The sequence below is a fragment of the Coregonus lavaretus genome (assembly GCF_964263955.1).
Source record: "Coregonus lavaretus genome assembly, chromosome: 15".
In the NCBI taxonomy this organism is placed as follows: domain Eukaryota; kingdom Metazoa; phylum Chordata; class Actinopteri; order Salmoniformes; family Salmonidae; genus Coregonus; species Coregonus lavaretus.
Genome location: NC_140002.1, coordinates 5,837,483 through 5,864,624, shown reverse-complemented (window position 1 = coordinate 5,864,624; position 27,142 = coordinate 5,837,483).

Here is a 27,142-nt window from a genome sequence, read left to right as displayed (position 1 = left end):
CACTGTATGTTGTGTAGTAAGCTGTTAGTAGCCCATGTGCCCTAATAATTTGGTCCCTTTCCCCTTCATAACTTAGCCCACTGTTCTGACTTGGTGGTGCACATGTAGCCTGTAGCCTGTTTCAGATAAATGTATTTATCAAATTGTAAGAGCTTTCATTGTCCTCTTATATGCCCCCTTTATTTATCCTACGGTTCTGACTATGGGAGAACACTGTAAGAACGGCCCATGTTCTGAATTGTCGCTATACATTTCAAAAGTGCTGAACAAATAGTTATATTGACTACGTCAGTCCTAGCTCGCTCATTGTCTTAATCGAAATTACGGATTGCCTCTTATCCTTAATTTTTATTTATTTTTTTACATGTCAGAGAGTCATGTTTGTTCTAGATCGCACGCTTGTTCTATCTAAATTTAACAAAATGTTGCATCCTTCTGAATGCGCCCCAGATCTTTTTCAGAGCTGATCTGATTGGTCAAAAGACCAATTAGTGAAAGAAATATCAGAGTTGGGCTGCCTGTGAGAACGCAGCCTTTCATCTGCAGGCTTATCAACAGACTTCATATCAGGTTAGCTGGACTACTTCCTCAGGTTTGTGATCTTGACAGGACTACTTCCTCAGGTTTGTGATCTTGACAGGACTACTTCCTCAGGTTTGTGATCTTGACAGGACTACTTCCTCAGGTTTGTGATCTTGACAGGACTACTTCCTCAGGTTTGTGATCTTGACAGGACTACTTCTTCAGGATTGTGTTCATGACAGGACTACTTCTTCAGGTTTGTGTTCATGACAGGACTACTTCTTCAGGATTGTGTTAATGACACGACTACTTCTTCAGGTTTGTGTTCATGACAAATACACTCTGACACCACAAAGCTTGGACCCGTTTGATAGCATGCTGATCAGCTGTGATGTGAAGCTAGGAGGGGGATCTGAACGACTGTAGCCAATCCACTGTTAACATGGAACTGTATCAATCTCTCAGTCAGATCTGTCTCCTAATGAGATGGATGAGACTCTGGAAGTGAACCCCCAGAAACATCACCCTTACCCACAGCAACATCCCCCTCCACCCCCATCAACATTATCCTCTACCCCCAGCAAGATCCTTCCTCTACCTCCAGCAAGATCCTCCTCTACCCCATCAACAACCCCCTCTACCCCATCAACAACCCCCTCTACCCCATCAACAACCCCATCTACCCCCAGCAACATCCTCCTCTACCCCAGCAAGATCCACCTCCATCCCCAGCAACATCCTTCTCTACCCCCATCAACAACCCCCTCTACCCCATCAACAACCCCCTCTACCCCAGCAACATCCTCCTCCATCCCAGCAACATCCTCCTCCACCCCCAGCAACATCCTTCCCTAGCCCCATCAACAACCCCCTCTACCCCATCAACAACCCCCTCTACCCCAGCAACATCCTACTCCATTCCCAGCAACATCCTCCTCCATCCCCAGCAACATCCTCCTCCACCCCCAGCAACATCCTCCTCCATCCCCAGCAACATCCTCCTCTACCCCCAGCAATATCCCCCTCTACCCCCAGAAACATCCTCCTCTACCCCAGCAACATCCTCCTCCACCCCCAGCAACATCCCCCTCTACCCCCAGAAACATCCTCCTCTACCCCAGCAACATCCTCCTCCACCCTCAGCAACAACCCCCTCTACCTCCAGCAATAAGGGTTAATGTGTGGCACATCAACTGTATGGTTCTTGTCCTCTGAATCATATATAGGATTGGTGAGATACACTGTAGAGCTACATGAGATCATCAGATCATCCTCACTCCTCAGCTCACTCACACAGACCCATCACATCACAACCATGACAGCGTTGCAGGGGCAGACACACGAGGAAAATAAACGAAAACATGAGAGAAACCACATGAACAAAATGGAGAAAACAAACACACTGGTACCCCAGCAGAACCTACGTCCTCTGTGCGGGATAAAATGTCTGTTGGCTGGCCATTTACGTAGTAGCCTGCATCAGTGGATCATGTGTCATCGGACTGCAGCAGTGCCATATGTCCATGCTGAGGCTGAGCCACAGAGCCATGAAGCCTTGGTCCTGGGGCCCATTGGTGGCTCCAAACTGCTTGGCCATATGGAGGCCAGGGTGGGAGTGTGAGGAAGCAGGCAGAGGCAGGAAGCTGGGCCCTGAGTGGGTGATGTCAGGACTCGGGCTGGGCACAACAGACGGCATGACGGACTGGCAGATTGGGCGACAGCGTCTGCCCGCTCAGGACCCTTAAGCGACTCTCACCCTTTTCCTAGTCTCAACCCCCCCGTTATTTTTTAGGATTGTTTGTACACCAGTTTGGTCTCTATAAGCTACAATATGCATGAAAGTACATCCTTGTAGCTGTGTGGGATAATATAGTCGAAATGTTTGGCTTGGGGTAAATTGAGCCAATGGCCACCATACCCCATACAAATTATGATTACATTTTGTCAGTTTTATGCATAATATGCGTCATGCATTTTTATTGTTACAGAGCATACATCAGAGGAGGCTGGTAGGAAGAGCTATAGGAGGACAGGTTCATTGTAATGGCTAGAATGGAATAAATGGAACAGAGTCAAACACATTGTTTCCATGTGTTTGATGTGTTTGGTACCATTCCATTAGTTCCATTCCAGCCATTCCAATGAGCCTGTCCTCCTATAGCTCCTTCCACCAGCCTGCTCTGGCAGACATCATCACGCCGCGTGTATACAAACGTATTTACAAGCAGGGGTCTAGCCCCCCTTGAGGTTCTTGAGAGAGCAGCCAAGGAAGTGAGAGAAGGGAAGAAGTCCATTGGAGCTGCAGCAAGGGATGAAAAAATAGACTGAATGACACTGAAGAGGTTCATTAACAAAAAAGACAATGAACATGTACAGTATCTGTTCAAAAGAGAGGCTATGATAGAGCAGCAGAGGCACACAAGGTCTCATCTGATGACATGGAGTCTGAGCTTAATAAACATATCAAACATTTTGTGGACCAGTTTCATGGGCCTCAAATGAATTGGCACATCGAAACAACATCCCTGTCCCAGACAACTGGTCAAGAAATGGAAGGGTAAGTGATATTGAACAGAGAAATATATATCTGAATGTAGGCGTACATTATACAATATACCACACCCCCATTCAATGAATTAAACTTTGATCTACCAGCACCATCAGCCACTGTCACCGGACACCATCACCCACTGTCACTGGACACCATCACCCACTGTCACCGGACACCATCCACCACTGTCACTGGACACCATCACCCACTGTCACAAGACACCACACCCACTTACCCCAAGGAGGCTCAATTTACCCTGTCACTATGCTCAATTTACAGTACCTTGCAAAAGTATTCACCCCCTTTGGTATTTTTCCTATTTTGTTGCATTACAACCTGTAATTTAAATGGATTTTTATTTGGATTTCATGTAATGGACATACACAAAATAGTCCAAATTGGTGAAGTGAAATTAAGAAAATAACTTGTTTCAAAAAATTCAAAAAAATAAATAACGGAAAAGTGGTGCGTGCATATGTATTCACCCCCTTTGCTATGAAGCCCCTAAATAAGATCTGGTGCAACCAATTACCTTCAGAAGTCAAATAATTACTTAAATAAAGTCCACCTGTGTGCAATCTAAGTGTCACTTGATCTGTCACATGATCTCAGTATATATACACCTGTTCTGAAAGGCCCCAGAGTCTGCAACACCACTAAGTAAGGGGCACCACCAAGCAAGCGGCACCATGAAGACCAAGGAGCTCTCCAAACAGGTCAGGGACAGAGTTGTGGATGGGTTATAAAAGAATATCCTAAACTTTGAACATCCCACGGAGCACCATTAAATCCATTAATAAAAAGTGGAAAGAATATGGCACCACAACAAACATGCCAAGAGAGGGCCGCCCACCAAAACTCACTGACCAGGCAAGGAGGGCATTAATCAGAGAGGCAACAAAGAGACCAATGATAACCCTGAAGGAGCTGCAAAGCTCCACAGCGGAAATTGGAGTGTCAGTCCATAGGACTACTTTAAGCCATACACCCCACAGAGCTGGGCTTTACGGAAGAGTGGCAAGAAAAAAGCCATTGCTTAAGAAAAAAATAAGCTAACAAGTTTGGTGTTCGCCAAAAGCCATTTGGGAGACTCCCCAAACATATGGAAGAAGGTACTCTGGTCAGATGAGACTAAAATTTAGCTTTTTGGCCATCAAGGAAAACGCTATGTCTGGTGCAAACCCAACACCTCTCATCACCCCGAGAACACCATCCCCACAGTGAAGCATGGTGGTGGCAGCATCATGCTGTGGGGATGTTTTTCCATCGGCAGGGACTGGGAAACTGGTCAGAATTGAAGGAATGATGGATGGTGCTAAATACAGGGAAATTCTTGAGGGAAACCTGTTTCAGTCTTCCAGAGATTTGAGACTGGGACGGAGGTTCACCTTCCAGCAGGACAATGACCCTAAACATACTGCTAAAGCAACAGTTGAGTGGTTTAAGGGGAAACATTTAAATGTCTTGGAATGGCCTAGTCAAAGCCCTAAAAAAATATTTTGCATCTTCAAAGTGGTAGGCATGTTGTGTAAATCAAATGATACACCCCCCCAAAAAATCCATTTTAATTCCAGGTTGTAAGGCAAAAAAAGTAGGAAAAATGCCAAGGGGGTGAATACTTTCGCAAGCCACTGTACCCCAAAACCGGGGTAAGTTGTGTCAAGAGACCAGCTATATTTTCAAAACTGTTATGTTTACATGAATTCTGATTATTTTCAGGGATGCACAACATCCTGAAATATATGTAGATATCTTTGTTGAAAATAATACTATATTTCCCCTTATGTAGTGATGGTGAATGGAAAAAAAGGCTCAGCATACCCCACTCTCTCCAACTATCAGAAGCAATCTGCATTCTAATTTAAGCACTGCTTCAATCAGTCAGACACTGTGTGCATATAGAAAACACGTCTCCACCCACAGATCCAGCATTTAAGCATTCAACCACATACCCAATACAATACCATAAACAAAGACCTTGGGACTATAATGGCACAATTCCACTAGAGGAACCAGCACGAACTGGCCTTGTTGGTTCTTGCTTGTTTTCCATTTGCCGTGGAACTGGAAACAGGACTAGGTTTAATTTGTGGGAAAAACTGCCAGTGACGATTTTAAGACAGCGACCGTTGACGCAATTCGACAGTGACATTGTTGTGACCCTCGGTAGAGGAGGGAGACGTGCCGGAGGAGTTAGCCGTTCTTATTATACCTCAGTGAGTTAGCCATCCTTTTCATTTTTGTTCATGGGCAGCAGTGGTCTAAGACACTGCATCGCAGTACTAGCTGTGCCACTAGAGATCCTGGTTCGAATCCAGGCTCTGTTGTAGCCGGCCGCGACCGGGAGACCCATGCGGCGGCGCACAATAGGCCCAGCGTTGTCCAGGGTAGGGGAGGGAATGGCCGGCAGGGATGTAGCTCAGTTGGTAGAGCATGGTGTTTGCAACGCCAGGGATGTGGGTTTGAATCCCATGGGGGGCCAGTATGAAAATTTAAAAAATAATGTATTCACTCACTAACTGTAAGTTGCTTTGGATAAGAGCGTCTGCTAAAAACAAATAAAAAAAGAATACACAAGTTATCATCATGCGAGGAGAGGATTGCTTCAGTCGGTTGAAAGACCAGCTTACATGTAAAAAGAAACGCTCAGGAGAGGTACGTGTATCTGTTTAGCTAGCTGTTGTGTATCTGTCTTTGTGAATTGTTCAAAACTTATTTGGAACGAGAACAGCTATTACAGTTTCTTGCAGTAAGGTGCAGTCCTGCAATACGGTATTACTCTTGCAGTATGCTGTGTGTGGTAGTCTCCTAGGAGGTATGTACAATGTATCTATTTAGCTAACTAGCTACATAATATCTATCTATCTTTGTGATAGATATACATTGTACATATCTAGGCCTACATCACATGGCATACTGCAAGAGTAAAATTGCAGGACTGCACCTTATTGCAAGTGTAATAGCTAGCTGTCCTCATTCAATACTGCAATAGTAATTTAGCAGAATATTCTTATGAGAAACACTTCCTGACCTAATTAGATGATAAGTAATCAACCCAATCAACTATGTTATCTCCTCCTTTGCTGTGGTGAGTTGATGTGTGTCCCATTGACAGATAAACACAATGTTTAATAAAAGTGTGTCAATCATAGTATGCCTAGTCTTTATTTCCTACATTTCAAATCAACACAAGTAAGCATGTTTAAGAAGTTGATTGCTCTAAAATCTTCTAAATGTAAATTGTTTTAATTGTTTAACAGTAGGCTAAATTCAATGAATGGTAATTGAAAGCCACGTTCACAATGCTTTTGGTGTAGTGCAAATTTAAGAAAATAATATTTTACATAAGAACTTAATTCAGCCAGTTTAGTCTAGTGACATGTCTGCTGCTGGTGCCTGACATCCTTTTATGGCTTGGACAAACTGTCCAAATACAGCTATGAAGCTGTTGTTAACCGAGGCAGTCTGGGCCATCTCAGCCGTCCTGGCTGTCCTGTTTGCTGCCCTGGCTGCTGCCTGAACTTCATGCAGATGATTGAAGTGCTGATCCTGCTGCCGACGCTGGGCCTCAAGTGTCTCCAGGTATGAGGCCTCGGTCTCCCTCATGAAGTTCAGGTTTTCGCTGGTTGTGCTCGCAGTGTGTTTTCTCTTCCCTGGGAAAATATATAGGCAGAAGTAATGACATGTACAGTACAGGAATGATAGACTCCATAGCAGACCTGAGGCAGCCAGTGTGAGTGTAGTTTGGTTTTCCAACCATGTATTGTCTCATCAAATGTATTAAATCTTATCCAGCAAAGACCAGATTGAACTGTTTACCAACTGAGAATGGACACTTGGTACCTGGGGGTGCATGGCTCAGGGGTTGCAGGAGCATTGATTATGTCGATGGACCCTGGGTGTCTATGGGTGCAGGGCTCTGAGGGTGTGGCTTCAATATTCAAGCACGCAGCTTCCTATGAGTCTGTAGGTTCAGGAATGTCCTCTAAAAAGTATGTTTGTTTGTGTAATGTAAAGTCGGATACTCTGGCTAATGTCAAACATGTAGCTAAGTCCACGGCATTGGCCTTCCATGGATGTTTATATGACAAGTTGTCGACCCTGGTTCATGTCTCGCTCTCACATGCTACAGCTAACTATGCTGAAGACATTGGTAGCTAGCTAGATAGTAATTTACCGTGCTGCTCGGCGTCACCATGACTTCAAATATCGCTGTCTGACTCTGATCCACTTTTGTTGTTATGGTCTTTTATCTTTTTATATTCTTATTGAGTTTCTTAATTTTTTTCCCTGCACTGTTTTACTGACCGATGGATTCCCATCTCGGCTAATGTATCCAATATTTGCTCAAAGCAAATGTACTTCTCCAACTGACCAATTTGCTGCCTCCATTATTCGTTTTTTGGCTTTAGTTATTAATTAGTGTAGCTGTACCAAGTTCTATCTGTGGCTGTACCGTTTGTCGTCAGATTTACCTTCTCTTATAAGAATGGCGCCAGTGACTCGTGCATGATTATTAACAACATACGTGACACTGTGACATCATTGCGTGAGACCAATCATTGAGTACGGCCATTTGTAACCCCACCCACCTGCCTACTTGGTTCGAGGTCAGTACCCGATATCAAATGAGGCTGAATATCCCGCCTGGTTCCAGGAATCATGGGCAAATGGAAATTAAATAGAAACCATGATATTCACGGCCTGGCATGGCACGGCTGTGCAGTGAAAAAGAGCCATAATGTTCTATCTGACATTTTTGTCAAAAATGAGTTAGTTATATATAATTGATCTTTAGATGGTTCTTCATATGTCTGTGAAGTCAGATTTTTTGACGCAAAAAATAGTAAGGATTTTTTTTTTTTTTATACTATAAAGTTCTATCTGCATAAACCCATTTGAACTTGGCGCTATGAGGTTCTGTCTGAAATCCAATCACAAGCCTGAATAAATACAGACGGACCTATCGGAACACGTCTTTGCCATCTCCCTCTAAGTATGGTCTAGGTGTTCTAGACAGCAATAATGGCACTTAAGCAAAAAAACAACACTGTCAAATCTTTTGTCACATAATTGTTCAGTGATGACAGTAATTCTTCTGATGATCATAATACATTTATTAATGTATTTGATGTGTTCTGAATCTATCTTGGTAAAATAGAATAACACTATAATTTATGTATTCAAAAAGCTACAGTTTTCATAAAAACTGAACATGTCCAATTCAGAAATGTTAGAACCTTATGGCTGAACCCAGATTGACATTTCAGAGCCATAAGGTTCTATCTGCAATTGCACCCCCCTAAAAAAACTGATTTACAAATGTCTCAGGATTAAGGTAGCTTTTAAGGCGAGGACCTCAATGGGTTATGAAAGAAGAATTCACTACAAAACAGTTCTGAGATGTGAAAACTTTAATTGTTTTAATCATTTAGCAGACACTCTTATCCAGAGCAACTAGGGTTAAGTGCCTTGCTCAAGGGCACATCAACAGATTTTTCACCTAGTCGGCTCGGGGATTAGAACCAGCAACCTTTCGGTTACTGGCACAACGCTCTTAACCACTAAGCTACCTGCCACCCAATATCTCAGAACTATGCTTGGCGCAGATAGAACTTTATAGTCCCAAGGTCACGAAACAGCTTGAGGCAGACACTAGACGTGACAGAGCACTTACGCAACGCAATCAACACAATCTACAGCCAGCCATTAAACCACATGTCTATCCTGTGTTTGAACAAGCAGGGAATGGCAGCTAGCCCAATGCAATGTAAAAATAGAAGAAGAAAAATAAAAGATTCACAGTTGTTGGAGAAAATGGCAAAGTCAAATCAGCAGCGCTGTAGCATACCTGAATGTGAATCAGGGACCATTAGACTGCCAGGGGAGAAGCCACATCGTGGGCATGTAATGTACTACTGCATAATCAAGCTGCCGACTGGCTCTGGCTTCCCCAGGCCTCCCGCTGAGGCTATGCAGCGCTGGATAATGGTCCATTCTCGTCTGAATCAGGCTTGCATGGGGTGCCTGCACTGATGGACACAGATAAACGGAGAAGAGAGAGAAACTGGTGTTTGCTTTCAACTGCTACATCTTGTTCTTCAATGCAGTTAGGACGCTGACTCTCTGCAAGATGCAGATGAAACAAGCAACTAATACAAGTTTTCGCTTAAGAAAAAAAAGGTATTTTGAAACTACAAGTCTCCCGGACCCAGTTTTATAAAAGTTATCTGTCTCGATTTCGCCTGTGGAATAGGGTTGAATGCATAGAAATAGACTCCCAGCTCCGACTGCAGCCAATCACATCCCCAGCTTCGACTCCCAGCTCCGACTGCAGCCAATCACATCCCCAGCTTCGACTCCCAGCTCCGACTGCAGCCAATCACATCCCCAGCCGCTGCTCCTGCTCTTTGTGTGTCTACATTCTGGTCTGTGTGGGTCTACTCTGCTGCCACGTGGAGTCACTTTGAACAGATAGTGTTTCATATGGTAGGTCACGCTGTGCCGGGATCTCTCATTTTTCACAGCAAGGACCCATGTTATGTTTCTGGATGAACTAAACAAGACGAGGCTGACCTGAACCATTTTCTCCTCAGGTGTTCATAACCCAAATCAGTTTTTTAGGGGGGTGCAATCACAGATAGAACCTTATGGCTCTGAAATGTCAATCTGGGTTCAGCCATAAGGTTCTATCTGACACTTCTGAACTGAACATGTTCAGTTTTTATGGAAACTGTAGCTATTTGAATACATAAATGATAGAATAACACTATTTTACCAAGATAGATTCAGAACACATCAAATACATGAATAAATGTATTATGATCATCAGATGAATTAATGTCATCACTGAACAATGATGTGACAAAAGATTTCTTACAGTGTTGTTTTTTTGCTTCCATGCCATTATTGCTGGCTAGACCATACTTACAGGGAGATGGCAAAGACGTGTTCTGTTTGGTCCATCTGTATTTATTCAGGCTTGTGATTGGATTGCAGACAAAACCTTATAGCGCCAAGTTGAAATGGGTTTATGCAGATAGAACTTTCTAGTATTTTATTTTTTTTACTTACATTATTTGTATTTTTTTATCTGACTTCACAGACATATGAAGAACCATGTAAACCATCTAAACTATCTCCTGTAGCTCAGTTGGTAGAGCATGGCTCTTGCAACGGCAGGGTTGTGGGTTTGTTTCCCACGGGGGGCCAGTATGAAAAATGTATGCACTCACTAAGTCGCTCTGGATAAGAGCGTCTGCTAAATGACTAAAATGTAAATGTAATTATATATGACTAACTCATTTTTGACAAAAATGTCAGAACCTTATGGCTCTTTTCCACTGCACGGGCGTGAATATCACGGTTCCTATTTCATTTCCATTTGCCCATGATTCCTGGAACCAAGCGGGATATTCAGGCTCATTTTATATCTGTTGCTGACCTCGAACCAAATAGGCCGGTTCTATCTGTGGCTGTACCTGGAGTTGGAGCTGGGGATGTGATTGGGTTTGGCTGCAGCCGGAGCTGGGAGTTGGAGCTGGGGATGTGATTGGGTTTGGCTGCAGTCGGACCTGGGAGTCGGAGCTGGGGATGTGATTGGGTTTGGCTGCAGTCGGAGCTGGGATTCGGAGCTGGGGATGTGATTGGGTTTGGCTGCAGTCGGAGCTGGGAGTCGGAGCTGGGGATGTGATTGGGTTTGGCTGCAGTCGGAGCTGGGAGTCGGAGCTGGGGATGTGATTGGGTTTGGCTGCAGTTGGACCTGGGAGAGTGAATACAGTGCACAGGTTGGGCAGCACTAAACTACAGTTCACTCTGAGGGACATCCATGGCCTATATTCAGCCCTGGTGTGGCTATTAAAGCGTCACCAGCCAGCAGTCCCACTCAGAACCACTGTGATCACGGTGAAGATCATGTTGAACCATGATCATGGAATAGGCTAAGCGGCATCAGCAGCAAGCATGGAGTTAGCTTTCTCCAGCCATTTGGCTCCATGTGATATATACTGAAGATAATACTGTCAAGGCCTTGGTTAATTTGATGCACTGTGTTATTTATTTGCGACTGGCATGTATAAAAAATGGCTTGCCAATTTCAGGAGAGCATGCAGCCAGTTGGATTAATTCAGAAACGCTGTGTCCCCACTCCCCATCCATATGCATCACTTGAAATCGGTAAAGGGATGACAGACTCTCTCTGTGTCTATTTGACACCTGAGTGCAATACATGTGAATCCAGTGAGACAAATGGCATAGAGCTGAGGCATGCTGTAGAGGAAGCATGTCACTGTTCATCTTCCTCTTCAGATCTGACATTGTTCAGCGCCATGACAGCTGCAAGTCAAAGTCAATCAGGGTTAATAAAATACAACTTGTCAGGAAACAGCAGTGTTAATCATGGCGGAAGAGGAAAGTAAACAAATACGTCCTTCATGTTCTAAAATTGATTAAATAAAACAAAATCCTCATCAATCTACACACAATACCCAATAATGACAAAGCGAAAACAGGTTTTTATAATTTTTTTATTACATTTTATTAAAAATAACAAACAGAAATAGCTTATTTACATAAGTATTCAGACCCTTTGCTATGAGATTCAAAATTGAGTTCAGCTACATCCTGTTTCTATTGATCATCCTTGAGATGTTTCTACAACTTGATTGGAGTCCACCTGTGGTAAATTCAACTGATTGGACATGACTTGGAAAGGCACACACCGGTCTATATGAGGTCCCACAGTTAACAGTGCATGTCAGAACAAAAACCAAGCCATGAGGTTGAAGGAATTGTCCTTAAAGCTCCGAGACATGATTGTGTCAAGGCACAGATCTGGGGAAGGGTACCAGAAAATGAAACCAAGATTGAACTCTTTGGCCTGAATGCCAAGCGTCACGTCTGGCACCGTCCCTACGGTGAAGCATGGTGGTGGCAGCATCATGCTGTGTGGATCTTTTTCAGCGGCAGGGACAGGGACAGTCAGTATCGAGGGAAAGATGAACGGAGCAAAGTACAGAGAGATCCTTGATGAAAACCTGCTCCAGAGTGCTCAGGACCTCAGACTGGGGTGAAGGTTCACCTTCCAACAGAACAACGACCCTAAACACACAGCCAAGACAATGCAGGAGTGGCTTCGGGACAAGTCTCTGAATGTCCTTGAGTGGCCCAGCTAGAGCCCGGATTTGAACCCAATCTAACATCTCTGGAGAGACCTGAAAATAGTTGTGCAGCGACGCTCCCCATCCAACCTGACAGAGCTGGAGAGGATCTGCAGAGAAGAATACTTATGTAAAGGTGATATTTCCATTGTCATTATTGGGTATTGTGTGTAGATTGAGGAGGAAAAACAACAATTTAATCCATTTTAGAATAAGGCTGTAACGTAACAAAATGTGGAAAATGTCAAGGGGTCTGAATACTTTCCGAATGCACTGTAGGTATGTCCAAACAAGCTAAAACAGGGCGAAGGAATGGGGAGAAGACGGGTTAGTCTTTGTGTGTGTACTTTTCTGAGAGTGATTGATTGTCTTTACAGAAAGACTGGGCTGCATCATGCAGAGATGTTCTGGGTTTGGTTGACTCTGACAGAGTCTGGAGTCACTGGATTCACTCAGAGAGACATTGAGCCACAGTAACCAATTCCGCCTCGTATTATATATGGCCCTGTCAGGGCAGTGGTCCTGGGGTGAGGAGGACGGTATAGGCTGCCTCTCCATGGCTCCGTCATTATTGCCATTTCCCCTTTTTCTCTCATCTGGTCCCACAGGGGTCAGCATTTGAAATGAAAGGCCAGTCTTACTGTAGAGATTACTCTGGCCCATCTCCCCTAGAGCAGTGTGAATTAGCCCAGGCCTGGTGGTGCAGGTTACAGGGTGCAGGGGGCCACAGTGTGGATGTGGGGGGATGTAGCCGAGTTGATAAAACCTCCGATCAGGGTCAAAGAGGTGCGGATTAACAGTTGAAAGTATTACCTGGGATTGAGTACTTTAGGATGTTTTGTGAATAAAGGCAGAGATTTGCTGTGTAGGTACAGGTTTCAAATGTTCAGGAGAATATACACCAATGCCTGCACTGACAAACTCATTTATTATTATATGATGCCTGTCTGTCAGTAAATCTATAACCATTGAAGGGGACAAAACAACAACTTGGCATCACTTAAACAGCAACCTTTAATTTGGCAGACATTGACATGCATAACACACCTGTTGTCTCATACTGGAATTATCATAATTTGATGATCTTAATTACTTTAATTTCTATCTAGAAATCCACTCCCCATGAAGTATGACAGTGGCAGGCTAGTCATGCTTTGCATGAAAAATAGGATAATACAGACTAACACAGATTTGTTCACCCTTGGATTAATACAGTATGTCAGAATGCCAAAACAAAGTACCTATGTCACGATTGTGCCAAATCAAACAAGAAACAAATGTAACTCAGAGTCTCACCCTCGGCATGCATTTGTGTCAATGGGAGATGTGCGCTCAGATTGGAGTTACGCACACCCATCTCTGTTTAGGATTAAGCCCTATCTTTGCCCATGTACAGTCACATGCGATGACATTTCTTCATCTGCTTATCAGATTTCGTTGGAGAGGTTCAAATTAAACTGATGCACTTTGTCAGAACGTAAGGCAGTGTTGCGGCTCATCATTCCAGGTTTTTTCCGTTTGATGCACGGCCATTAAGATCAGTAGTGCCACATACAGAACAGGAAACACTAAGTTTACGTCCCAAATGGCACCCTATTCCATATCTAGTGCACTTATTTTGACCAGGGCCTGTAGCCTCAACTTCTCTTCCATTCACTCTACAGATGCAGGATCTTAATTTGATCACTCAATGATTTCAAGCACCACCCTCCTTTTCCAGTCTGTTATTCTAACTCAATCAGCATGACAGAGTGATCTCCAGCCTTGTCCTCGTCAGCACTCTCACCTGTGTTAACGAGAGAATCACTGGTTCTAATCCCCGAGCCGACTAGGTGAAAAATCTGTCGATGTGCCCTTGAGCAAGGCACTTAACCCTACTTGCTCCTGTAAGTCGCTCTGGATAAGAGCGTCTGCTAAATGACTAAAATGTAAAATGTAAAATGTATGATGTCAGCTGGTCCTTTTGTGGCAGGGCTGTAATGCAGTGGAAATTTTTTTTGGGGATTAAGTTCATTTTCATGGCAAAGAGGGACTTTTTTTTTATTGCAATTCATCTGATCACTCTTCATAACATTCTGGAGTATATGGAAATTGCCATCATAAAAACTGAGGCAGCAGACTTTGTGAAAATTAATATTTGTGTCATTCTCAAAACTTTTGACCACGACTGTACATAAATAATGCATGTTAATGATGAGCATAAACATTTCCAGGCTCCCCTCCATTGCCACCCAATGGCGCATAATTCCAAAGTCATTTCAAATCGGATGCAACAGACTTTTCCACAGAGCAACTTCCAAGGCTTTCCAGTCATTAAGCTGAGTCAACACTATGGGGAGGGAGAGAGAGGTAGAGAGAGAGGAAGAGAGAGAGGTAGAGGGGTAGAGAGTGGGGAAACTCACTGAGAGCTAATACAAATTGTGAAGCAAACACAAATAATTGGAATTCAGATCACAGAAGGAGAGGCTTTGCGAAATGAGGCACTTCGCAGAAGCAGACTACTACAAATTCCATTGGCCAACTCATTGCAGACTGCTTCCAGCGTACACTCTAGTCTGCTATTGCAGCCATTTAGAGAGTGTGTCAATGGTGAAAGCACAGAGAGACAGTCCATTAGTCTATGTTCCATTGTTCTCAATCAAACTATCCCATCCTCCTGCACCATTGTTCCTAAAATGTAACTACTTTCCACATTTCAGTTAATTGATTGGGTTTGGCTATTGCCATCTAACAAAGTAAGGTTTGATCTCCTGAAGATCAATCTTGGCTGATATAAATTGAACATGAATAAAAATGAGACTCTATGGTCTCTTCGCTTAAGACAGTTTGCATACAGCTCTATCCTCTGGTGTGTGTGTATGGGGAATGGGTATATATTAGTGTGTGTGTGTGTGTGTGTGTGTGTGTGTGTGCCAATGTGTGTGTGCATTTTTTGGGGGGGTGTGCATGTGCATGTGCATGCGTATGTGTTCTATGTAAATATAATGTCAATGTCCTAAGTTGACACGAGTTCCAGGTCTATCCCACTTAGGGCTCAACCTATTTCCCTGGCTGCAGGATTGTATTTAGGCCAGAGTGTTCACCATGATAGGGACAGAGGGTGATGGGGTCAGACGTCCCTGAGGGTGGACCAGGTGACTGCCACCTACTGGGGGATGATGACGATAACTCAAAAACAGAAAGAGAGCAGCTTTACTTTGTCTCATTCATGAGGACTCAGCGCCTCTGTTCTGTATTTTCAGTAACAGTTATGGCTCGGACAAGGCTTACTCACCTGTCATACATACAGTGAGGGAAAAAAGTATTTGATCCCCTGCTGATTTTGTACGTTTGCCCACTGACAAAGAAATGATTAGTCTATCATTTTTATGGTAGGTTTATTTGAACAGTGAGAGACAGAATAACAACAACAAAAATCCAGAAAAACGGATGTCAAAAATGTTATACATTGATTTGCATTTTAATGAGGGAAATAAGTATTTGACCCCTCTGCAAAACATGACTTAGTACTTGGTGGCAAAACCCTTGTTGGCAATCACAGAGGTCAGACGTTTCTTGTAGTTGGCCACCAGGTTTGCACACATCTCAGGAGGGATTTTGTCCCACTCCTCTTTGCAGATCTTCTCCAAGTCATTAAGGTTTCAAGGCTGATGTTTGGCAACTCGAACCTTCAGCTCCCTCCACAGATTTCTATAGGATTAAGGTCTGGATATTGGCTAGGCCACTCCAGGACCTTAATGTGCTTCTTCTTGAGCCACTCCTTTGTTGCCTTGGCCGTGTGTTTTGGGTCATTGTCATGCTAGAATACCCATCCACGACCCATTTTCAATGCCCTGGCTGAGGGAAGGAGGTTCTCACCCAAGATTTGACGGTACATGGCCCCGTCCATCGTCCCTTTGATGCAGTGAAGTTGGCCTGCCCCCTTAGCAGAAAAACACCCCCAAAGCATAATGTTTCCACCTCCATGTTTGACGGTGGGGATGGTGTTCTTGGGGTCATAGGCAGCATTCCTCCTCCTTCAAACACGACGAGTTGAGTTGATGCCAAAGAGCTCCATTTTGGTCTCATCTGACCACAACACTTTCACCCAGTTCTCCTCTGAATCATACAGATGTTCATTGGCAAACTTCAGACGGGCATGTATATGTGCTTTCTTGAGCAGGGGGACCTTGCGGGTGCTGCAGGATTTCAGTCCTTCACGGCGTAGTGTGTTACCAATTGTTTTCTTGGTGACTATGGTCCCAGCTGCCTTGAGATCATTGACAAGATCCTCCCGTGTAGTTCTGGGTTGATTCCTCACCGTTCTCATGATCATTGCAACTCCACGAGGTGAGATCTTGCATGGAGCCCTAGGCCGAGGGAGATTGACAGTTCTTTTGTGTTTCTTCCATTTGCGAATAATCGCACCAACTGTTGTCACCTTCTCACCAAGCTGCTTGGCGATGGTCTTGTAGCCCATTCCAGCCTTGTGTAGGTCTACAATCTTGTCCCTGACATCCTTGGAGAGCGATTTGGTATTGGCCATGGTGGAGAGTTTGGAATCTGATTGATTGATTGCTTCTGTGGACAGGTGTCTTTTATACAGGTAACAAACTGAGATTAGGAGCACTCCCTTTAAGAGTGTGCTCCTAATCTCAGCTCGTTACCTGTATAAAAGACACCTTGGAGCCAGAAATCTTTCTGATTGAGAGGGGGTCTAATACTTATTTCCCTCATTAAAATGCAAATCAATTTATAAAATTTTTAACATGCGTTTTTCTGGATTTGTTTGTTGTTATTCTGTCTCTCACTGTTCAAATATACCTACCATTAAAATTATAGACTGATCATTTCTTTGTCAGTGGGCAAACGTACAAAATCCGCAGGGGATCAAATACTTTTTTCCCTCACTGTACATATGACTGAAGGGAGGGAGAGCCCAGGGCTCTGACTGGACTTATAAGGCTGTGTGTCTCTGGGGAGGAAGTCCAGTCTGTCTTCCTCTAGGACAACGATCTCCAGCCCTCTGGGGCTAAACCATAGGTTAGTGCTATCCTGGCTCCTTGGGACATCCATAACCATAACCATAACCCTTACCTAACACTAACCTTAACCATTTTAAATGTAACCTTCAATGGGGTAGTGACGTCCCAAGGATCCCTGATAGTAAGGACACTATCATGTAGCCTATGTTTCCATGGTTATGAGATTAATAGATGGAACAGAGGAGATTAAATCCTTTCAAGGACTTGCCATTCACTAACCTGCCTTGCATATCAAGTCATCTGACTTTTTCCTTACAGGGACTCATTGTTCTATGAAAAAGTTCTGAGAATGTCTATCACCTTGTCCTTCTGTTGAATAAATGAGGCTCTCATTCAACTATCAATATTTTAATTAGACAGTGTATAGCCTTTGGAGTATGACTTACCCCAAGGGATAATACACTCACTATGGCTTACACTAAGGATCCATAACAAAGTTATAACTTTTATAAAAAAATAAAAAAATAACAGAGCCTTTAATGCCATCATCATATTCCATCTGACTTAATCATTGTTTCACACTGCGGCCCACGCAAGGCCCAATTTAAGAAACACTTCTGTAATTGCAAGTAACCTTTTCAAAGTGCATAGATGTGACTGCTAAGTAGGATTTACCGTAGCTAATAATGAGTGTGAAAACAAGATGACATTGGAAGAGGAAAAATGATCGTCAGTGTTAATGATTGTCAAATCAACACTGTGAGAGAAACATGGCAAACAAGCTGCAGGAGAAGAGGGCGACGAGAGACGTGATGAATCAGAAATGGCCTCCAATTACACTCTTCCAGGTTTCATTTCATCTGTCATTCATCCACCATCCACCCGGAGACACACTGACACACTGACACACACGAAAGAGACAGCTGGAAGTGGTTGACTTTGCCTGGTGTTTGTTCTCACAATTATTCTCATCTTTGCATAACATTACATGATTGCTGACATTATGACATTTTCCGTGGTGTGATGGGCGACCTGCAGGGGTATTAGGAGGTATTATGTGGTCAGCCCATGTGGGCTCCGGCTAAAGACTCACTGCCACAACTCATTATTTGTTTCATTTAAATAATCTTTCATCAATCCATTGAACTTCAAAAAATAAAACAAATTAACATAATACAAAAATCCCCATCAAAATCTGTCTGTTTAAGGTAGAGATATCTGTAGGTATGGGGATAAATACATGTAAAAAAATGATATGAGTTTTTTTCTTCTATTTCTCAGATATAGGACAGACACTTCAGAACAAACGTCCTTTGGATTTTTGGGGGACTATCTGTTGTTCCATGTAGTGAATCTGTTGTTCAATGCATAACATGACTCAGGATAAGACCCAGATGCAGACACAGGAGGCAGACAGTTAGAACCTCAGATGTTTATCACAGAACAGGGGGCAGGAAACCGGCAGGTCAAGGGCAGGCAGAGGTCAGTAATCCAAGGCAGCATGAATAAAGGACAGAACGGCAGGCAGGCTCAGGGTCAGGGCAGGCAGAATGGTCAGAACCGGGAGGACTAGAAACCATTAGAGATACGGGAAAATGTGAAAACACGCTGGTAAGACTTGGCAAGACAAGACGAATTGACAACAGACAAACAGAAACAGGAGACAAAGGGCAGAGAGATCCTTGATGAAAACCTGCTCCAGAGTCCTCAGGACCTCAGACTGGGGTGAAGGTTCACCTTCCAACAGAACAACGACCCTAAACACACAGCCAAGACAATGCAGGGGTGGCTTCGGGACAAATCTCTGAATGTCCTTGAGTGGCCCAGCTAGAGCCCGGACTTGAACCCGATCTAATATCTCTGGAGAGACCTGAAAATAGTTGTGCAGCGACGCTCCCCATCCAACCTGACAGAGCTGGAGAGGATCTGCAGAGAAGAATACTTATGTAAAGGTGATATTTCCGTTGTCATTATTGGGTATTGTGTGTAGATTGAGGAGGAAAAACAACAATTTAATCCATTTTAGAATAAGGCTGTAACGTAACAAAACGTGGAAAATGTCAAGGGGTCTGAATACTTTCCGAATGCACTGTAGGTATGTCCAAACAAGCTAAAACAGGGCGAAGGAATGGGGAGAAGACGGGTTAGTCTTTGTGTGTGTACTTTTCTGAGAGTGATTGATTGTCTTTACAGAAAGACTGGGCTGCGTCATATGGAGATGTTCTGGGTTTGGTTGACTCTGACTCAGGATAAGACCCAGATGCAGACACAGGAGGCAGACAGTTAGAACCTCAGATGTTTATCACAGAACAGGGGGCAGGAAACCGGCAGGTCAAGGGCAGGCAGAGGTCAGTAATCCAAGGCAGCATGAATAAAGGACAGAACGGCAGGCAGGCTCAGGGTCAGGGCAGGCAGAATGGTCAGAACCGGGAGGACTAGAAACCATTAGAGATACGGGAAAATGTGAAAACACGCTGGTAAGACTTGGCAAGACAAGACGAATTGGCAACAGACAAACAGAAACAGGAGACAAAGGGCAGAGAGATCCTTGATGAAAACCTGCTCCAGAGTCCTCAGGACCTCAGACTGGGGTGAAGGTTCACCTTCCAACAGAACAACGACCCTAAACACACAGCCAAGACAATGCAGGGGTGGCTTCGGGACAAATCTCTGAATGTCCTTCAGTGGCCCAGCTAGAGCCCGGACTTGAACCCGATCTAACATCTCTGGAGAGACCTGAAAATAGTTGTGCAGCGACGCTCCCCATCCAACCTGACAGAGCTGGAGAGGATCTGCAGAGAAGAATACTTATGTAAAGGTGATATTTCCATTGTCATTATTGGGTATTGTGTGTAGATTGAGGAGGAAAAACAACAATTTAATCCATTTTAGAATAAGGCTGTAATGTAACAAAATGTGGAAAATGTCAAGGGGTCTGAATACTTTCCGAATGCACTGTAGGTATGTCCTAACAAGCTAAAACAGGGCGAAGGGATGGGGAGAAGACGGGTTAGTCTTTGTGTGTGTACTTTTCTGAGAGTGATTGATTGTCTTTACAGAAAGACTGGGCTGCGTCATATGGAGATGTTCTGGGTTTGGTTTACTCTGACAGAGTCTGGAGTCACTGGAGTCACTCAGAGAGACATTGAGCCACAGTAACCAATTCCGCCTCGTATTATATATGGCCCTGTCAGGGCAGTGGTCCTGGGGTGAGGAGGACGGTATAGGCTGCCTCTCCATGGCTCCGTCATTATTGCCATTTCCCCTTTTTCTCTCATCTGGTCCCACAGGGGTCAGCATTTGAAATGAAAGGCCAGTCTTACTGTAGAGATTACTCTGGCCCATCTCCCCTAGAGCAGTGTGAATTAGCCCAGGCCTGGTGGTGCAGGTTACAGGGTGCAGGGGGCCACAGTGTGGATCTGGGGGGATGTAGCATAGTTGATAAAACCTCAGAGACAGAGGTTTAATCCTAGACACATGAAAAGTGGGATGTATATGGAGGGTGCGGGGCAACAGAAGATGAACAGCAGAGGGGCTAAGCATCTTAGAGATGGGGAAAGGGCCGATAAAACGGGGGGAAAGTTTACGGGACTCCAACCGGAGGGGCAGACGCCGAGTGGAAAGCCATACCCTCTGCCCGAGACGATAGCGTGGAGCAGGGGTCCGGTGACGGTCCGCCTGTCTCCGAAACCTGGAGGTGGTCTTGAGAAGAGCGGACTGGGCTCTCTTCCAGGTATGGCGACAGCGGTGGACGAACATCTGGGCTGAGGGTATGCTGACCTCTTCCTCTTGCTCAGGGAAGAACGGGGGCTGATATCCCATGGAACACTCTAAAGACGAGAGACCAGTGGCCGAGCAGGGAAGGGTGTTGCGTGGCGTATTCCACCCACACGAGTTGCTGGCTCCAGGTGGTGTGGTTGGCGGAGAATAGGCAACGAAGAGCCGTCTCCAGGTCCTGATTGGCTCGCTCCGACTGGCCGTTAGACTGGGGTGAAAACCGGAGGACAGGCTGGCCGACGACCCAATTAGGGTGCAGAACGCCTTCCAGAACCGGGACGAGAACTGAGGACCGCGATCGGAGACCATGTCCACCGGAAGTCCATGGATCCAGAAGACGTACTGCACAATGAGCTGGGCCATCTCCTTGGCTGAGGGTAACTTGGGAAGGGGAATGAAGTGGGCAGCTTTGGAAAACCTATCCACCCCCATAAGGATAGTAGTGTTGCCATCTGATGGAGGGAGACCAGTGTCGAAGTCCAGGGATATATGGGACCAGGGCGGTGAGGAACAGGGAGTGGTTGAAGGAGGCCAGCCGGAGCTTGCCGCAGAGTCTTATTCTGAGCATACACAGTGCAGGCGGCGACGAATGCGGAGATGTCAGGAGCCATGGTGGGCCACCAAAAACATTGTCGTACAAAGGCCAGGATCTGACGGGAGCCAGGATGGCAGGCAAGTCTGGAGGAATGAGCCCATTCCAGGACCGGGGAATGGGCAGAGTTCAGGACATCTCCTACCACCCGGGGTCCGGCTGGGAATGCTGCGCCTCACGGACCTGGTTCTCTATATCCCAGATGAGTAAGCTGCTAGACAAGAGGTAGGGAGGATGGTCTCGGGGTCCGACGGTGTAGCAGTGGGGCTATAGAGGCGTGAGAGCGCATCTGGCTTCACATTTTTGGACCCCGGGCGGTAGGAGATGGTGAAGTTGAACCGAGTAAATAGCAGGGCCCATCGAGCTTGCCTAGAGTTGAGGCGCTTGGCGGTGCAGAGATATTCCAGGTTCTTGTGATCAGTCCACACAATGAATGGATGTTCCAACCCCTCTAACCAGTGCCTCCACTCCTCCAACGCCATCTTCACCGTGAGTAGTTCTCGATTTCCCACGTCATAGTTCCTCTCAGCGGATTGGTCTAAATTCAAGAATGTGAAGCCGGATGCGCTCTCACGCTTCTGTAGCCCTGCTGCTACACCGTCGGACCCCGAGACCATCCTCCCTACCTCTTGTCTAGCAGCTGTACTCATGGGAGAGGAAAGTGCAGGGATGCAGCTTTTGGTCCTGGACAGAACGCTGGGACAGGACGGCCCCCACGCCGATGTCCGAGGCGTCAACCTCCACCACAAACTGACGGGATGGGTCCGGATGGATTAGGATGGGGCTGTGGTAAAACGGTGCTTCAGATCCAGAAACACCCGGTCAGCAGCTGGGGACTACATGAACGGAACCTTGGGAGAGGTGAGTGCAGAGAGGGGGAAAGCCAGCTTGCTGTATACCCAGATTAAATGTGGTAGAAATTAGCAAACCCCAGGAAGTGTTGCAGCTGCACTCTGGATATGGGTTGAGGCCAATCCACCACCACTCTAACCTTGCCAGGATCCATCTGCATATTACCTGCAGCGATGATGTATCCTAGGAAGGAGATGGTGGAGCGATGGAATTCGCATTTTTCAGCGGAGGACTTGTCGGACGTGGAGGACATGTTCTTGAGCTGAGCGGGAAAAAACGAGGATGTCATCGAGGTAGACGAACACGAACCGGTTCAACATGTCATGGAGAACATTGTTAACCAGGGCCTGGAACACTGCAGGGGCATTGGTCAGTCCGAATGACATCACTAGGTATTTGTAGTGCCCGCTAGCTGTGTTAAAGGCTGTCTTCCACTCGTCTCCTTCCCATATCCGCACCAGATGGTAGGCGTGCCGAAGGTTCAACTTCGAGAAGATCGTAGCCCCCTGGAGAGGCTCGAAAGCCGAGACGATGAGTGGTAGCGGGTAATGGTTTTTAACCGCAATGTCATTCAAGCCCCGGTAGTCGATACACGGGCGCAGGGTTTTGTTCTTCTTCTCCACAAAGAAGAACCCTGTGCCAGCAGGGGAGGCAGAAGGACGGATAAACCCTGCAGCCAGGGAGTAGTCAATGTACATTTCCATTGCCTTGGTCTCTGAACCCGACAGGGAATAAAGCTGCTCCCGAGGTGGTGTAGTGCCCGGGAGAAGGTCGATAGCGCAGTCGTAGGGTCGATGCGGAGGAAGCGATGTGGCACAGGCCTTGTTGAATACCTCCCGGAGGTCCTGGTACTCCTCAGGAAAGCGGAGAGGGCTGAGGCTTCTCCCAAACCCGCAGGAAGACATTCCGGGACAGGCTGCACCGACTTCAGGCAATGAGCGTGGCAGAACGGGCGCCAATCCTTGATAGAACCAACAGTCCAGTTGATAAGGGGATTGTGCTTCTTGAACCATGAAAACCCTAAAACCACGGGTTCCTGAGGAGACTAGATGATCAAAAATTGCATAGACTCACTGTGGTTACCTGACACTCGCAGGTTGATAGGAACCATATTATGGTTGACTCTACCAATAGAGCGCCCATCCAGTGCTCTGACGTTCATGGGAATGGAGAGGGGTTGAGTGGGGATACCCAGCTCTGACACCAGGGTAGTGTCCATAAAACTCTCGTCGACCCCAGAGTCAATGAGTACCCCGGAGAGATTTAGACCGGTCATCCCACAGCAGGATGGCATGGAGAGGGTTTACGAGTAATGGAAGATTGGACATTCTCCGTATGGTCCACCAGCATACTCGTACCTACTGATGAGCCTGGTCTTTTAATGGACAGGTAGAAATGTAATGACCTGTAGTCCCACAATACAGACAGCTCTTGGTGTTCAGTCTGCGTAAATGTTTGGCAGGAGACAATCTAGCTCTGCCAAGTTGCATAGGCTCCGGAGGAGGCGAGTCGGCAGACTTCGGTGATTCCCGGGTGAACTCGGGTAACCTCAAATTCTCTTGGTAATGTAGACGCCGGGGACTTCCGGAATTCCTCTGAGGCGAGGTGGGATCCTTGGATGAGTGAGTGTGACTGGGAACAGACCTCCTCTCCCTCCTACGTTCCCGTAGCCACCCATCGATCCGTATGGTCAAGGCGATGAGAGAGTCGAGATCCATGGGCAGCTCCCGGGCTGCGAGCTCATCTTTAACCTCCTCCATGTTGGCCTCCGATAATCCATGAAGGAATGTAACAGGGATTCCAGTTCCAGGCACTCTCGGCGGCCAACGTGTGGAAATCAACCGCATAGTCTGCCACACTACGGGAGTCTTGACTTAGTAGGAGTAGCTTCCAAGCAGCCTCACTCCCGGACAACGGAGAATCAAATACCTTTTTCACCTCCGCCATGAACTCCTCCAGACTGAAGCACACAGTGGATTGTTGCTCCCACACTGGCGTAGCCCAGGCGAAAGACCCCCCGGACATCAGCGTTAAAAGGTACGCTATCTTCGAGCGCTGCTGACAGCGGGGTTACTGAGAGGCTGGGAGGTTACACCATGCCTAATAGAGAATCCGCGGAATTGCTCCAGCAATGTATTGAAAGTGCAGTCATGGTGTTCCGCCAAGGTCTGGAATCCTTCCATAAGATTTTGAGGTATGGACCTCCTTGGGAGGAGACGGCGTTGCGCAGCTGGTCTGAGTCTGCTGGGTCAGTCATGGCCAGTTTGTACTAACATGACTCAGGATATGACCCAGATGAAGACACAGGAGGCAGACAGTTTGAATCTCAGATGTTTATTACAGAACAGGAGGCAGGAAACCAGCAGGTCAAAGGCAGGCAGAGGTCAATAATCCAAGGCAGCTTGAATAACGGACAGAACGACAGGCAGGGTCATGGCAGACAGAATGATCAGTAATTCAAGGCAGTGTCAATCAGGGACAGAACGGCAGGCAGGCTCAGGGCAGGCAGAATAGTCAGAACCGGCAGGACTAGAAACTATGATACTGGAAAATGGGAAAACATGCTGGTAAGACTTGGCAAGACAAACTGGCAACAGACAAACAGAAAACACAGGTATAAATACACAGGGGATAATGGGGAAAATGGGAGACACCTGGTGGGGGGTGGCGACAAGCACAAGACAGGTGAAACAGATCAGGGTGTGACAATGCGTTTCTGTTGGCTAATATCAGTAATGTCAAATTCTATGTTTCACCCCTTCCCCTGGCTTAGACATGGCTTTGACTCTAGAGGGTTAACATGAAGTAAATTCAGTAGCAGACAGAATCATGGAACAAAGAGTGATTTACATCCAATAATTTACATTGATTGGTTGAGATCGAAAAGAGGCCAAAACAGTGTCTTAACTTTTTGAGGGATTATCGTTAAATTCTTAGGGTGAGTTACCCAGTGATAAAAGCGCATATAAAAAATCAAATATTTCATGTGCCAAAACCAAACCTATCAAATGGTTTTTAGTTACAGCTCTGGTGTGGGAATATGCATTATAATTCAACTGTGTGTAGGTAAAACAAAATCTAACTCCAGGTCGCATGCCTTTTTTTGAAGTGCATCTTATGAAGGCTTCATAAAGATTTTATGTAGGCTTCATAAGCACTACATAGATGCTTCACAAATCATCTATAACCGTATATCATGCTCTATAAAGATTAATATACAACGTAAAAACAAAGGGTGGGGGGGTGTCAATGTAAATAGTCTGGGTGGCTATTTAATTATTGTTAAGCAGTCTTATGGCTTGGGGGTAGAAGCTGTTAAGGAGCCTTTTGGACCTAGACTTGCCGTGCGGTAGCAGAGAGAACAGTGACTGACTTGAGTGACTGGGGTCTTTGAAAAGTATTTGGGCCTTCCTCTGAAACCGCCTAGTATATAGGTCCTTGATGGCAGGAAGCTTGGCCCCAGTGATGTACTGAGCCATACGCACTACCCTCTGTAGCGCCTTACGGTCGGATGCCGAGCTGTTGCCATACCAGGCGGTGATGCAACCGGTCAGGATGCTCTCGATAATATAATAATAATATAATATGCCATTTAGCAGACACTTTTATCCAAAGCGACTTACAGTAAAGTATGCATACATTTTTACACATGGGTGGTCCCAGGGACCGAACCCACTACCCTGGCGTTACAAGCGCCATGCTCTACCAATTGAGCTACAGAGGATGATGTGGCTGAAGAACATTTTGAGGATCTGGGGACCCATGCCAAATCTTTTCAGTCTCCTGAGGGGGAAAAGGTGTTGTGGTGCCCTCTTAACGACTGTCTTGGTGTGTTTGGACCATGATAGTTTGTTGGTGATGTGGACACCAAGGAACATGAAACTCTCAACCCGCTCCACTACAGCCCTGTCGATGTGAATGGGGGCGTGTTCCCTCCTTTTCCTGTAGTCCACGATCAGCTCCTTTGTCTTGCTCACGTTGAGGGAGAGGTTGTTATCCTGGCACCACACGGCCAGGTCTCTGACCTCCTCCCTATAGGCTGTCTCATCGTTGTCGGTGATCAGGCCTACCACTGTTGTGTCGTCAGCAAACTTAATGATGGTGTTGGAGTCGTGCTTGGCCATGCAGTCATGGGTGAGTACAGGAGGGGACTAAACACTCACCCGTGAGGGGCCCCCGTGTTGAAGATCAGCGTGGCAGATATGTTATTGCCTACCCTTACCACCTGGGGGCGGCCCATCAGGAAGTCCAGGATCCAGTTGCAGAGGGAGGTGTTTAGTCCCAGGGTCCTTAGACTAGTGATGAGCTTTGTGGGCGCTATGGTGTTGAACGCTGAGCTGTAGTCAATGAACAGCATTCTCACATAGGTGTTTCTTTTATCCATGGTGGGAATTGGAGTGGGTCTAGGATTTCCGGGATGATGGTGTTGATGTGAGCCAGCCTTTCAAAGCACTTCATGGCTACCGACGGCTACGGGGAAGTAGCCATTTAGGCAGGTTACCGTCACTTTCTTGGGCACAGGGACTATGGTGGTCTGCTTGAAACATGTAGGTATTACAGACTGAAAATGTCAGTGAAGACACTTGCCAGTTGGTCCGCGCATGCTCTTAGTACATGTCCTGGTAATCCGTTTGGACCCGCGGCCTCGTGAATGTTGATCTGTTTAAAGGTCTTGCTCAAATGGGCTACAGAGAGCTTGATCACACAGTCTTCTGGAACAGCTGGT